The sequence below is a fragment of the Rana temporaria genome, chromosome 3 (assembly GCF_905171775.1).
Source record: "Rana temporaria chromosome 3, aRanTem1.1, whole genome shotgun sequence".
Classification (NCBI taxonomy): Eukaryota; Metazoa; Chordata; class Amphibia; order Anura; family Ranidae; genus Rana; species Rana temporaria.
Window position 1 is genome coordinate 148,947,297 of NC_053491.1, and position 14,986 is coordinate 148,962,282.

The 14,986-nt window shown below is 40.9% G+C and overlaps 1 protein-coding gene and 1 long non-coding RNA gene across 2 annotated transcripts in view; one reads left to right on the forward strand and one right to left on the reverse strand.

The window, feature by feature from the left end:
• Positions 1-14,986, forward strand: part of TBC1D22A (TBC1 domain family member 22A) — a 735,477-nt gene that overhangs the window by 627,518 nt on the left and 92,973 nt on the right. The gene's annotated exons all lie outside the window — the stretch shown is intronic.
• LOC120931807 lies at positions 1,413-5,516 on the reverse strand. Its single transcript, XR_005747898.1, has 3 exons — positions 5,498-5,516; positions 2,581-2,750; positions 1,413-1,453 (listed from the first exon to the last, which is right to left on the reverse strand). It is a non-coding gene; the product is annotated as an uncharacterized LOC120931807 (long non-coding RNA).

Sequence of the window (14,986 nt, forward strand, 5' to 3'; positions counted from 1 at the left end):
CGACGCCTGATAATGATTGGTGTACTGTATTGTCCAAACAAGGCAGAAATGTATCTCCCGTCCGTGACAACACCCACAGATTTACCTGACTTGCTGTCACACAAGTTATACATTTTGCACAGTTAAGGACATATAAGTTGAAATAGCTGGTCAAGATTTCCCCAATTGTTATGCATTTTCCATAACATAAGTCATTACACTAGTGTACAAAGCAGTCTTTTACATTCTAGTCTTTGAAATGTTTCATGAATACCACTGATAATAAGCCACTTAACTTCAGATACTAGCAGGATGCAAGGTCAGGTTAATCTCATAAACAGTATGTAAGCACTAAAACAACATTTTTTAAATAATCTGATGATACACAGGATTAAATATAAATTACCCACGGTAGCGCAATCCTTACAGAGCTTCTTATAGCTATATTGTGTAGGTTAGTGGGAAGGAGAGGTTCCTAGTATGAGGATTCCCATGTGGAAGTAAAATATATTTTAAATATATTTTAAAAAAACATTCTTAATATATGTTTCTCAAATATATTGCCATATATTTGAAATTCTACAATTTTGGCCAGATTCAATATATTTCAAAAATATATTTCAATATATTTGTGAATATATTTTGGAATGCATTGTGAAATATGTTGCAAATATATTCATAAATATATGTTAAATGTACTTCTGAATGCATTTATCAATATATTTATGCAACCATAAATATATTGCAATGTGCATTTTGGAATGCATTGTGAATATATTCAGAAATATATTGCTAAATGCATTCAGAAGTACATTTCGCATATATTTATGAATATATTCACAATGCATTCCAAAATGCCCTTTGCAATATATTTATGGCTGCAAAAATATATTGCCAAATGCATTCAGAAGTACATTTAACATATATTTATGAATATATTTGCAACATATTTCACAATGCATTCCGAAATATATGCACAAATATATTGAAATATATTTTTGAAATATATTGAATCTGGCCAAAATTGTAGCATTTCAAATATATGGCAATATATTTCGGAAAAATAGATTAAGAATGTTTTTTTAAAATATATTTTAAATATAAATGTAAATGTACTTCTGAATGCAACATTTTAAAAAAAATACATTCCTATTACATTTTGAAATGCTGTGTATTTATATATTGTATTTTATATATTGTAGGCCTATAAAACTAGCAAACATTTGGAAAAAAAACAATAACGCAGTACAATACATACAACTTTATTATCATGTAAATATACAAAAACTACAACACAGGGAATAGAAAGTGGTGTTAACTGTGGTAAATGACATTAATGACATACAAGTTTGTGGTATTCTGCTGAGGTTCCTGATGTTTCCCTTCAGGTGATATTTCAACGCCGCAATTTTTCTCGTAACAGCGTCACTGATCACAGCTTATGAAGTCCCAGGAAACTTTGCCAAAGTAGCAGCTTTAAAAAGTAAATGGAAAATATTAGACTTATTAGATTTTCCCTGTGAATCAAAAGCCATATAAGACCCTTTTCACACTGCAGCGCTGCTAAAGCTCCGGCGGTTTTGCAGTGTTTTTGTAGCACTTTTTAGGCGTTTTTTTTTTAAAGGGAAAAAGTCCAGTTTTTAATGCGCTTTTAGGGTGCTTTGGAAGCACTGCCCATTAATTTCAATAGGCAGGTGCGTTTTAGGAGCGCTATTTATAGCGCTCCCAACCCGCCCCAGATGCTGCTTGCAGGACTTTTTCTAATGTTGCGCAAGAGCATCGCCCCAGTGTGAAATTACTCATTGCACTGTAAGGGATGCAGTTTTATGAGCTTTTTAGAGGCTATTTCTAGCGCTAAAACGCCTGAAAACTGCCTCAGTGTGAAAGGGGTCTAACAGATGCAGCTGAGTAAATAAAACTAACAAAATTAAGCATGTATAAAAACATCAAAATATTGTAGACTTTTCAAAAATCTGTATAAAAATCAACATCTTGCCTACAACTTGCCTTATTAGTTCAGACTGAGCAAGATATCTCATTTTGACACAACAGTCAAATTGGCTTACAGTCTACATGTCAAAGCTGATGTTTTCATAGGGTCTAACTGTACCTGCTTCTCTCCATCTGTCAGCCGCTTGGAGGCACCGCCTTAAAGGTTACTTTTTATTGAAGTGGTTGTAAAGACACAAGGGTTTTTACCTTCATGTATTCTATGCATGAAGGTAAAAAAAAAAAAACTTCTGTGTGCAGCAGCCCCCCTATACTTACATGAGTCCTCTCTCGATCCAGCGATGCCCACGAGAGCCTTGTCTCTCCAGGGACTTGCACTGCTGATTGGCTTTCTGTAGCGGTGGGAGCTATTGGCTCCCGATGCTATCAATCACAGCCAGTGAGCTAATTAGGAGATGGGGCCAAGGCAAGGCTTAGTGTGTGATTGGACACACAGAGCTCTGGTTCAGGAGCACTGGCATGGGACCTGAGAAAAGAAGGATCTGAGCTGCTCTGTGCAAAAATGGTAACAGAGCAGGTAAATAGGAGTAGGACATGTTTGATATTTAAAAAAAATACGTTTTAATGTTTCGGTACCAAAAGAAAACCTACCTGTTTAGGCCTTGAGTACGACACTTGACAAGGAGATGAGTTCAACTCTTCAGACGGGACAGAAGGTGATGCACACGATACACCCACACAGGATGAACTTCCACCATCATTCTTCAGTACTATTAGCTGCGCTCTTGTGGTTTTCAAAGTATCCATTACGCCAGGCAAATCTATGGAAATGCATAAAAACTTTTTAAGTAACATAATGGCCTATTTTCTCACTATATGCATTCATTTCATTTGTTAGAAATTGATGACATGGAAAAATGTACTTTTACATGATTAGAGGGCTTCCTCCAGTCTGCTGCTGACCCCCCCACTAGATCAAAAATATTCCAGGAGGGTTTCTCCCAAGGTAAAAGTAAAGATGTTCCACAAAACAAAAATCCTACTTGTGTATATAGTATGTAGTTACCTCACTGATACTATAATGAATGTAGTACAGTAAACTCCCAGTTACCCAACGATCCCCATTGGTACTGTTGTTTCTGGTTGCTTGAGAGCTAATAGTAACTCTCAAGCATCCACCTCCTATGGCACCCTGACCCCCACTTAGAAGCTAAAGGGGGTAGGGATTGGGGGCAGGGTTTTACCACCCCCAAATTCACATGTGAATGAGCCTTAAAAGTGCTATTGCCAAATGCAACTAAGGGCTCATTCACAAGTGCGGTATGCAATGCTCCTCTGAGAAATTCTGCAAGGTGGTGAGGAGGCAAAATGTTAACACCCATAATTGCAGTGAAAGGCACGTGATTGCAGCGCGGTAGTACGGCAATTATAGGTTTTAGTCAGGTGTGAGGAGGCAATATTGGAGGACACTGTGCCCAGTGATCTTTGATTTCTCCCATGTTGTTCAGGTAGATCTCCACCTCTCTAAGGCCCCGTACACACGAGGGGATATCCGCTGGAAACGGTCTGCCGGACCGTTTCCAGCGGAGATTCCTCCTCCGGATTTTGATCCGATGGCTTGTACACACCATCGGATCAAAATCCGCGCGGAATACATCCGCGGTGACGTGTCGCCGCGACGATGACGCGGCGACGTGCGCGACGCTGGAAGGTAAGTACTTCCACGCATGCGTCGAATCATTACGACGCATGCGAGGGAGGGGAGCGGGCGGATTGATCCGGTGAGTCTGTACAGACGACCGGATTAATCCGCTGGACACGATTCAAGCGGATAGATTTCTTAGCATGCTAAGAAATTTCTATCCGCTTGAAATCGATCGGCCGGAGGAATCTCCGCGGATAAATATCCGCTATGCCGTACAGACGACCGGATTTGTCCGCTGGAACTGATCCGCGGATCAATCCCAGCGGATAGATCCGGTCGTGTGTACGAAGCCTAAGGTTGCCTAACTCTGCCATAAAACACTGTAGAATGAAAGGGAAAATGATTGGTCAAATAGAAAATAAAGATAAAAAAAATCAGTACTGGTGGAATAACACACAATAAATAGATAAAAAATGAAAAGACTGCGCCAATATAAAAAATTCGATTAAAATACAAAAATTTCACCAATACCAATTCACATTGAAATATTGGCATCCAGGGGCTGATATGCCAAAAACGGTGCACAATAATTAACCAAAACAAAAAATCAGAGTGCACGGAAAAATTAGTATATAAATTCACAAAATTAATGTCCAATTATATGTATAAACATTGAGAGGTTAATACACCAAATTGGTGACAGCGGCTGGCGGCCCATCTGTCATAATCCCTCAAAAAAAAAAAAAAAAAATTAGCTTTCCACCTCCACACCCCATCCACCCCCCCTCACACACACACACCCCATCCACCACCCCCCCCCCCCCCACACCGCTAACCTCTTTCTGCACACTTTATTTGATGGCAGCTGAATGTAAACCGCAGGTAGTGGGGGAACCATAGCCAGACTGCCATTGGCTGTTTAAATTTTAAAATTAGGCTGATTATTGCGCCCCCTTCCCACTGCCTGCTGTCAATCAGCAGAGGAAGACCTGAAGAAGAATGTTCTTCAAATCCTCTCCTTTGCTGATTGACAACAGGCAGTGGGCGGGTGTAATAGCCCACTAGCTATTGGCTACTGCAATTTAAAATAGTCAATAGCAACCTGGCTATTGATTCCCCTGCTATCTGCTCTTTTTTCCTGTATTCTGACAGTGGCCAGTGGCTGTTAGAATACAAAAAAGGCCTAGGTGTCAACTGATATCAGGCTACTTCTGGGGCAGCTAGATGTAAACAGAATATCAGTACCTCATATTGTTATCGGCCTGAAAGGTGGCCCATAATTGGTATCTGTATGGAAAAATCCATATCTGTTGGCACCTAGTAGCAGGGCAGATAATAATATGCAAAAAGGAGGGAGACATAAAACATTGGTAGCACTGTGCCCTGACATTATAATGGGGTATATTTACTAAAGGCAAATCCACTTTGCACTACAAGTCACTTGGAAGTGCAGTCGCTGTAGATCTGAAGGGGACATGGAAAAAAAAAAAGCATTTTTGCTTGTACATGATTGGATGATAAAATCAGCAGAGCTTCCCCTCATTTCAGATCTTCCCCTCCGATCTATAGCGACTGCATTTTCAAGTGCACTTGTAGTGCAAAATGGATTTGCCTTCAGTAAATCAACCCCTATGCTGCATGATGAGTGGATATAGAATGGAAGCCGTATAATATTATATGCAGCAATGTGCACTGAAAGTATGCTACACAGTTACTGGATATAAGCCACACATATTATATGAAGCAGAGTGACATGCTGTGGAAGAGGAGCTCTATAATATTACATTACTGTGCACATGCTGCATGGTAACTGGGAAGGTGAATGCACACAGAATGAGAACTATTCAGCAGGAAATAGACAAATACAACTTAACTCATGCACCAAACTGTCACAATTCTAATATTATTTGATAGAAGACATACCTTTAATCCAGGAGAATCCATCCAGGAGAATCCATCCAGGAGAATACAGAGTATCTCCACCATGCCATGCTTTCTTTTTCAGACTAGGCCTTACAGGAAGTGAGAGGTGGAAGTTCACCACCCCTCTGGTTCCCACCCAGCTCACTTCCTGTCTTCCTGTATTATGATAGAAGTCTGTCTGTTTGAATAGTTTTTCCCAGGGCAGGATTTACATATTAGAAGATTGAAGGCACAGAAATCACAGACCCACATCCCAATAAAAGGAATGAAAAAAAAGAAATGAGAAAAATATTTATACATGTAAGTAAGTGATGGGAGAGGCATTCTATATATATATATATATATATATATATATATATATATATATATATATATATACACACACATACATACATACACACTGTATATTCATTCTGCTATGTGTGTGTGTATATATATATATATATATATATATATATATATATATATATATATATATATATATATATATATATATATATATAATCAGATATACTCTATGTGTGTGTGTGTGTGTGTGTGTGTATGTATGTATGTATGTATATATATATATATTATATACACACACATATATACTGTGTATACACACACACACACAAGAATGCAGCTCTCATCACTTCCATATTTATCTTCCAGCCCAGCCTAGTATTGGCACATGACAACAGTGCAGCTTGGGCAGGGATATGAGGCCGCGTACACACGACCGAGGAACTCGACGGGCAAAACACATCGTTTTGTCCGTCGAGTTCCTTGTGAAGCCGCCGAGGATCTCGGCGAGCTGAAATTTCCCATTGAACAACGAGGAAATAGAGAACATGTTCTCTATTTCCTCGCCGAGGTCCTCGTCGGCTTCCTCGGCCGAAAGTGTACACACGGCCGGGTTTCTCGGCAGAATTCAGCTCTGAACCGAGTTTCTGGCTGAATTCTGCCGAGAAACTCGGTCGTGTGTACGGGGCCTGACACTTAAAGCGAAGTTCCACCCAAAAGTGGAAGCTCCACTTATTTGCCCCCCCCCCCTAATTTGCCACATTTGCCACCTTTCGGGGGAGGGGAGCAGGTTCCTGTTTTTGATAGGTACCTGTCCCCACTTCCGAGAGATCTCGCTGCGGCTGATGCTTTTCTGCATGCATGTTTTTGATGCATTCCAGGGCATGTTTGGTGTGTTTTTAAAGCATTCCAGTGCATTTTCCTCCTTTTTTTCTTAACCTTAGATAAGGACATGTGCGTTCAGGTGTATTCTAAGTGCGTTTTTGATGTGCTTTACAGTGTTCCATTACAGTCCAGTGCAGGAAAAATGCAGCATGCTCTACTTTTTTTCTGGAACTGCAAGCACTGATGTGAATTATGCCATTAAAAACCATATAACCTACTTTCCATGCAGAAAAAAAACGCACTGGACTGCATGTGGTGTGAATTGGCCCCTATAGGGAATGGCGGCAGCAGCAACCGAGAGCCAATGGAAACATTGGCTGGGGTACCAACATCGCCGGATTCCAGGACAGGTAAGTGTCCTAATATTAAGTCAGCAGCTGTGGTATGTGTACAGTATGGGGGTTATTTACTAAAGGCAAATTCACTTTGCACTACAAGTGCAAAGTGCACTTGAAATTGCACTGAAAGTGCACATGTAAGTGCAGGCGCTGTAAATCTGAGGGGTAGATCTGAAATGAGGGGAAGCTCTGCTGATTTTATCATCCAATCATGTGCAAGCTAAAATGCTGTTTTTTTATTTTCCTTTCTCCCCTCGGTTCTACAGCGACTGCACTTCCAAGTGCACTTTCCTTGCAATTTCAAGTGCACTTTGCATTTGTAGTTTGCACTTGTAGTGCAAAGTGGATTTGCCTTTAGTAAATAACCCCCTTTGTGTAGCTGCTGAGTTTTAATTTTGTGCTGGGGAGAACTTTAATATCCCAATTCCTTTTATTTGGCTGCTGGAATTACCCTTCGGCAGGTACTAAGTCCAAACAATGGACTGGACTTAGTATAAAAAGAATATACAGTATATATACTATATATACTATATTGCCAAAAGTATTAGGACACCTGCCTTTACACACACATGAACTTTAATGGCATCCCAGTCTATAACAGATTCAATTCCTCTGGGAAGGCTGTCCTATTCTTCCAGAAGCACATTCATCCCAAAGGTGTTCTATCAGGTTGAGGTCAGGACTCTGTGCAGGCCAGTCAAGTTCCTCCACCCCAAACTCGCTCATCCATGTCTTTATGGACCTTGCTTTGTGCTCTGGTCCAAATCATTTGGTGGAGGGGGGATTATGGTGTGGGGGGTTGTTTTTCAGGGGTTGGGCTTGGCTCCTTAGTTCCAGTGAAGGGAACTCTTAAAGCGTCAGCATACCCAGACATTTTGGACAATTTCATGCCCCCAACTTTGTGCGAACAGTTTGGGGACAGCCCCTTCCTGTTCCAACATGACTGCACACCAGTGCACAAAGCAAGGTCCATAAAGACACTGATGAGGGAGTTTGGTAATAATAGTGCAACTACTGATTCATGGATTAACCACTTCCCGACCTCCTCATGTACATATACGTCAGCAGAATGGCACGGACAGGCACATGTACGTACCTGTACGTCCTCTGATAGACGTGGGTGGGGGTTCCGATCGGGACCCCCCCCCCCGTACATGCGGAGGTCGGGTCCGCTCGGGGAGCGATCCGGGACGACGGCGCGGCTATTTGTTTATAGCCGCTCCGTCGCAATCGCTCCCCGGAGCTGAAGAACGGGGAGAGCCGTGTGTAAACACGGCTTCCCCGTGCTTCACTGTGTCGGCGCATCGATCACGTCATTCCCTTTATAGGGAAGACACGATCGATGACGTCATTCCTACAGCCACACACCCCTACACTAGTAAACACACACAAAGTAAACCCTAACTCCTACAGCGCCCCCTGTGGTTAACTCCCAAACTGCAACTGTCATTTTCACAATAAAGAATTCAATTTAAATGCATTTTTTGCTGTGAAAATGACAATTGTCTCAAAAATGTGTCAAAATTGTCCGAAGTGTCCGCCATAATGTCGCAGTCACGAAAAAAATCGCTGATCGCCGCCATTAGTAGTAAAAAAAATAAAAATGCAAAAAAACTATCCCCTATTTTGTAAACGCTATAAATTTTGCGCAAACCAACCGATAAACGATTATTGCGATTTTTTTTACCAAAAATAGGTAGAAGAATACGTATCGGCCTAAACTGAGGAAATTTTTTTTTATATATATATGTTTTTGGGGGATATTTATTACAGCAAAAAGTAAAAAATATTGCATTTTTTTCAAAATTGTCGCTCTATTTTTGTTTATAGCGCAAAAAATAAAAACCGCAGAGGTGATCAAATACCACCAAAAGAAAGCTCTATTTGTGGGGGAAAAAAGGACGCCAATTTTGTTTGGGAGCCACGTCGCACGACCGCGCAATTGTCTGTTAAAGCGACGCAGTCCTGAACTGTAAAAACCCCTTGGGTCTTTAGGCAGCAATATGGTCCGGGGCTTAAGTGGTTAAACAGAACATTGATGATTTATATCCGGAGTTTCTCTCGGTACCCTGTAAGCAGACAAGATCCTTGGACTATGGATGTGGATGTCTGTGAAGGTTCTCATTCATTCAGGTCAATCAATAAATCAAACTAACTGGACTTGCTGTATTTTAAGACATTTTGCTGGTCCGCCGACAAGTGTTCTCAATTCAGAATGACATTCTTTGGGAATGGAAAGTGGATGCGAGAGGTTTATCTGCTTTGTATTAAATGGATTATGTGCTCAAAATCTTATAAAAAAAATGTAATATTTTATTTGAATCTTTTGGTTTTTATTTTATTTATTTTTTTTAAAAGGAGTAAAACAAACCATTTTAAAATGGGAGTGGCTCTCTTATAAATGTATTCAGAATGTTATCTATGTCATAGTTACAAAAATGTCAGAAAAAATATATGTTGAAATGTCTTTATTAGGCCCCGTACACACGAGAGGATCCATCCGCTGAAAAATCTCAGCGGATCGGTTTCAGCGGATAGATCCCCTGGTGTGTACGTTCCAGCGGATATTTATCCGCGGATATTTCCGATTTCCAGCAGATAAAAATTTGTAGACATGCTTACAAATCTATCCGCTGGAATCGGCTCCAGCGGATCGATCCGGTGGTCTGTACAGACTCACCGGATCGATCTGTCCGAACCCGTCCCTCGCATGCGTCGTAATGATTTGACGCATGCGTGGAATTGCTTATATGACAGCGTCGCGCACGTCGCCGCGTCATCATCGCGGCGACGGCGCGACACGTCACCGTGGAGTAAATTCGGCGCGGATTTCGATCCGATGGTGAGTACACTCCATTGGATCAAAATCCTCAGAGGATTTATCCGCGGATACGGTCCGGCGGACCGTATCCGCGGATCAATCCTATCGTGTGTACCAGGCCTCAGACATTAAGGGGCAGATCCACAAAGATCTGCCCGGCGCATCGTATCTGAGATACGCTACGCCGCCGTACCTTACCTGGCTTTGGTTCGAATCCTTAAAGATTTTGCGCCGTAAGTTACGGCGGCGTAGAGTATCTCAAGCGGCGTAACGGCGTGGAATTCAAATGCGGCGAGTAGGGGGCGTGTTTCATTTAAATGAAGCGCGTCCCCATGCCAAACGAACATGCTCCGTTCCTAAATTTCCCGCCGTGCATTGCGCTAAATGACATCGCAAGGATGTCATTGTTTTGACGTGGACGTAAATTACGTCCATCCCGATTCACGGACGACTTACGCGAACGTAAAAAATTCAATTCAATTCAAATTAAACGCGGGAACGACGGCCATACTTAACATAGCAGCTTTAACTATACGCCGAAAAAAGCTGACTAGAGACGACGTAAAAGAATGCGATGGCCGCTCGTACGTTCGTGGATTGTCGGAAATAGCTAATTTGCATACTCGACGCAGAAAACGACTTGAACGCTACCCAGCGGACGCCGAAGAATTGCATCTTAGATCCGAAGGCGTACGAAGACGTACGCCTGTCGGATCTAACCCAGATGCCGTCGTATCTTGTTTTGAGGATTCAAAACAAAGATACGACGCGGGAAATTTGAAAGTACGCCGGCGTATCAGTAGATACGCCGGCGTACTCGCTTTGTGAATCTGCCCCTAAATATTTTCAGAAAAACATATTTTAAAAATATATTTTCTAATATATATCTTTGGAAAATACATTTAAATTATATTTTTGGAATGCATTTACAAGTATATTTAAAGATATATGTTCAAATGCATTTTTTTTATATGTTCAAAAATATCTGAAACATATATTTACAAACATATATTTTCACATATATGCCTTTGGAAAATATATTAAAATTATATTTTTGGAACACATTTACAAATATATGTAAAAATATATGTTAAAATTACTTTTTTCATGTGTTAAAAAAATCTGAAGAATATATTTTAAAAATATATTTTCCAATATATGTCTTTGGAAAATGCATTTAAATTATATTTTGGAATGCCTTTACAAGTATATTTAAAAATATATGGTTAAATGCATTTTTTTAGATGCTCAAAAATAGCTGGCAAATATATTAAAAAAAATATATTTTCAAATATATGCCTTTGGAAAATATATTTTAATTTACATTTTTGGAATAGATGTAAAAATATATTTGCGTACGCCAATATATTGTAAATATATTTAAAATATATAATTGTTTTTAATAAATATATTGGAAATATATTTTTCTTCCATATGGGTTTAGCTGTACCAATGTAGTGTCAAATCCAGTGGGGCTCTTGAAGCAGCCACTATATACAGGGAGTGCAGAATTATTAGGCAAATGAGTATTTTGACCACATCATCCTCTTTATGCATGTTGTCTTACTCCAAGCTGTATAGGCTCGAAAGCCTACTACCAATTAAGCATATTAGGTGATGTGCATCTCTGTAATGAGAAGGTGTGTGGTCTAATGACATCAACACCCTATATCAGGTGTGCATAATTATTAGGCAACTTCCTTTCCTTTGGCAAAATGGGTCAAAAGAAGGACTTGACAGGCTCAGAAAAGTCAAAAATAGTGAGATATCTTGCAGAGGGATGCAGCACTCTTAAAATTGCAAAGCTTCTGAAGCGTGATCATCGAACAATCAAGCGTTTCATTCAAAATAGTCAACAGGGTCGCAAGAAGCGTGTGGAAAAACCAAGGCGCAAAATAACTGCCCATGAACTGAGAAAAGTCAAGCGTGCAGTTGCCAAGATGCCACTTGCCACCAGTTTGGCCATATTTCAGAGCTGCAACATCACTGGAGTGCCCAAAAGCACAAGGTGTGCAATACTCAGAGACATGGCCAAGGTAAGAAAGGCTGAAAGACGACCACCACTGAACAAGACACACAAGCTGAAACGTCAAGACTGGGCCAAGAAATATCTCAAGACTGATTTTTCTAAGGTTTTATGGACTGATAAAATGAGAGTGAGTCTTGATGGGCCAGATGGATGGGCCCGTGGCTGGATTGGTAAAGGGCAGAGAGCTCCAGTCCGACTCAGACGCCAGCAAGGTGGAGGTGGAGTACTGGTTTGGGCTGGTATCATCAAAGATGAGCTTGTGGGGCCTTTTCGGGTTGAGGATGGAGTCGAGCTCAACTCCCAGTCCTACTGCCAGTTTCTGGAAGACACCTTCTTCAAGCAGTGGTACAGGAAGAAGTCTGCATCCTTCAAGAAAAACATGATTTTCATGCAGGACAATGCTCCATCACACGCGTCCAAGTACTCCACAGCGTGGCTGGCAAGAAAGGGTATGAAAGAAGAAAAACTAATGACATGGCCTCCTTGTTCACCTGATCTGAACCCCATTGAGAACCTACGGTCCATCATCAAATGTGAGATTTACAAGGAGGGAAAACAGTACACCTCTCTGAACAGTGTCTGGGAGGCTGCGGTTGCTGCTGCACGCAATGTTGATGGTGAACAGATCAAAACACTGACAGAATCCATGGATGGCAGGCTTTTGAGTGTCCTTGCAAAGAAAGGTGGCTATATTGGTCACTGATTTGTTTTTGTTTTGTTTTTGAATGTCAGAAATGTATATTTGTGAATGTTGAGATGTTATATTGGTTTCACTGGTAAAAATAAATAATTGAAATGGGTATATATTTTTTTTTTGTTAAGTTGCCTAATAATTATGCACAGTAATAGTCACCTGCACACACAGATATCCCCCTAAAATAGCTAAAACTAAAAACAAAACAAAAACTACTTCCAAAAATATTCAGCTTTGATATTAATGAGTTTTTTGGGTTCATTGAGAACATGGTTGTTGTTCAATAATAAAATTAATCCTCAAAAATACAACTTGCCTAATAATTCTGCACTCCCTGTACAGTGAGGAGAACACATATTTTATACACTGACGATTTTGCAGGTTTTCCTACTTACAAAGCATGTAGAGGTCTGTATTTATTATCATATGTGTACTATTCAACTGTGAGAGATGGAATCTAAAGCAAATATTCAGAAAATAACATTGTATGATTTTTAAATTATTAATTTGCATTTTATTCCATAATCACCTACCAACCAGTAAGAATTCCGTCTCTCACAGACCTGTTATTTTTTCTTTAGGAAGCCCTCCTGTTCTCCGCTCATTACCTGTATTAACTGCACCTGTTTGAACTTGTTACCTGTATAGGAGCCCTTTCACACTGTGGCGCCCATAGTGTCGGCGGTAAAACGCCGCTATTTTGCGGATTTGCGGCGCATAGCAGCCGAGGAAGGGTTAAAACCGACCCACAATGCAGCGCTGCCTATTGATTTCAATGGGCAGGAGCGTATTTGGAGCGGTGAATTCACCGCTCCTAATGCGCTCCAAAGAAGCTGCTGGTAGGACTTTTTCTGATGCCCTGCCAGCTAACTGCTCCAGTGTGAAAGCCCTCGAGGTGGATTGCACAGACTATTTTTAACGCTATAGCGCCTGCAAAACGCCCTCAGTGTGAAAGGGGTCCAAAAGACTCCTGTCCAGACACTCAATAAAACAGACTCCAACCTCTCCACAATGGCCAAGACCAGAGAGCTGTGTAAGGACATCAGGGATACAATTGTAGACCTGCAGAAGGCTGGGATGGGCAACAGGACAATAGGCAAGCAGCTTGGTGAGAAGGCAACAACTGTTAGAAAATGGAAGCAGTTCAAGATGACGGTCAATCTCCCTCGGTCTGGGTCTCCATGCACGATCTCACCTCGTGGGGCATCAATGATCACGAGGAAGGTGAGGGATCAGCCCAGAACTACACAGTAGGACCTGGTCAATGACCTGAAGAGAGCTGGGACCACAGTCTCAAAGAAAACCATTAGTAACATAATATGCGTCATGGATTAAGATCCTGCAGCGCACGCAAGGTCCCCCTGCCAGCGCTTGTTCAAGCCCGTCTGAGGTTTGCCAATGACCATCTGGATAATCCGGAGGAGGAATGGGAGAAGGTCATGTGGTCTGATGAGACAAAAATGTAGCTTTTTGGTCTAAACTCCACTCGCCTTATTTGGAGGAAGAAGGATGATTACAACCGCAAGAACACCATCCCAACCGTGAAGCATGGAGGTGGAAACTTAATTCTTTGGGGATGCTTTTCTGCAAAGGAGACATGACGACTGCACAGTATTGAGGGGAGGATAAATGGGGCGACCTTGGCCAACAACCTCCTTCCCTCAGTAAGAGCATTGAAGATGGATCGTGGCTGGGTCTTCAAGCATGACAACGACCCGAAACACACAGACCTGAACCCAATTGAAAATCTTTGGAGGAAGCTGAAAGTCCATATTGCCTAGCGAAAGGCCCAAAACCTGAAGGATCTGGAGAAGCTCTGTATGGAGGAGTGGGCCAAAATCCCTGCTGCAGTGTGTGCGAACCTGGTCAAGAACCACAGGAAACGTATGATCTCTGTAATTGCAAACACAGGTTTCTGTACCAAATATTAAGTTCTGCTTTTCTGATGTATCAAATACTTATGTTATGCAATAAAATAAAAAATTATTATACAATGTGATTTTCTGGATTTGTTTTAGATTCCATCTCTCACAGTTGAAGAGTACCTATGATAAAAATTACAGACCTCTATATGCTTTGTAAGCAGGAAAACCTGCAAAATCGTCAGTGTATCAAATACTTGTATAATATAATACTGTATGATAAAGTTCTGAACACTAATTTACAATAATGAACCATTAAAAGATTGTTAAATATTTATTTTATGTTTTCTGTAGCAGACAATATAGACTATTTTTAAATAGTGTATGTTTCTAATAAACTTCCCTGCTTAAAGCGGAGGTCCACCTCAACAAAAAAAATATTAAAAGCCAGCAGCTACAAATACTGCAGCTGCTGACTTTTAATAAATGGACACTTACCTGTCCAGGGTGCCCGCGATGTTGGCAGCCGCAGATGAGCAATCGCTCATCTCTCGGCTACCCCCGCCATCATCCTC